We start from the raw sequence: 1,085 nt of genomic DNA on the forward strand, positions 1-1,085 counted from the left end.
TGTGTTTGTTAGCCATCTGTATGTCTTCTTTGGAGAAATGTCTGTTTTGGTCGTTTTACCACTTTTTGATTGGGTTGTTTGTTTTTCTGGCATTGAGTTGTATGAGCTGCTTCTATGGTTTGGAAATTAATCCTTTGCACTTGTTTCATTTGCTATTATTTTCTCCCATTCTGAGGGTTGTCTTTCCACCTTGCTTATAATTTCCTTTGATGCACAAAATCTTTTAAGTTTAATCAGGTCCCACTTGTTTACTTTTGTTTTTATTTCCATTACTCTAGGAGGTGGGTCATAGAAAATCTTGCTTTGATTTATGTCAATCTATGTCATTGAGTGTTCTGCCTATGTTTTCCTCTAAGAGTTTTATAGTTTCTGGTCTTACATTTAGGTCATTAATCCATTTTGAGTTTATCTTTGTGTATGGTGTTAGGAAGTGTTCTAAATTCATTCATTTACATGTAGCTGTCCAGTTTTCCCAGCATCATTTATTGAAGAGGCTTTCTTTGCCCCATTGCATATTCTTGCCTCCTTTGTCAAAAATAAAGTACCCATATGTGCATGGGTTTACTTCTGGGCTTTCTATCTTGTTCCATTGGTCTATATTTCTGTTTTTGTGCCAGTACCATACTATCTTGATGATTATAGCTTTGTAGTATAATCTGAAGCCACGAAGGTTGATTCCTTCAGTTCCATTCTTCTTTCTCAAGACTGCTTTGGCTATTCGAGGTCTTTTATGTTTCCATATGAATTGTGAAATTTTTTGTTCTAGTTCTGTGAAAAATGTCATTGGTAGTTTGATAGGGATTGCACTGAATCTGTAGTTGCATTTGGTTGTATAGTCATTTTCACAACATTAATTCTTCCTATGCAGGGAACATGGAATATCTCTCCATATGTTTTTATCATCTTTGATATCTTTCATTAGCATCTTATAATTTTTGGTGTACAGTTCTTTTGTCTCCTTAGGTAAGTTTATTCCTAGATATTTAATTCTTTTTGTTGCAATGGTGAATGGGATTGATTCCTTAATTGCTCTTTCTGATTTTTCATTGTTAGTATATAGAAATGCAAGTGATTTCTGTGTATTG

Source organism: Cervus canadensis, chromosome X, assembly GCF_019320065.1.
Source record: "Cervus canadensis isolate Bull #8, Minnesota chromosome X, ASM1932006v1, whole genome shotgun sequence".
Taxonomy (NCBI): domain Eukaryota; kingdom Metazoa; phylum Chordata; class Mammalia; order Artiodactyla; family Cervidae; genus Cervus; species Cervus canadensis.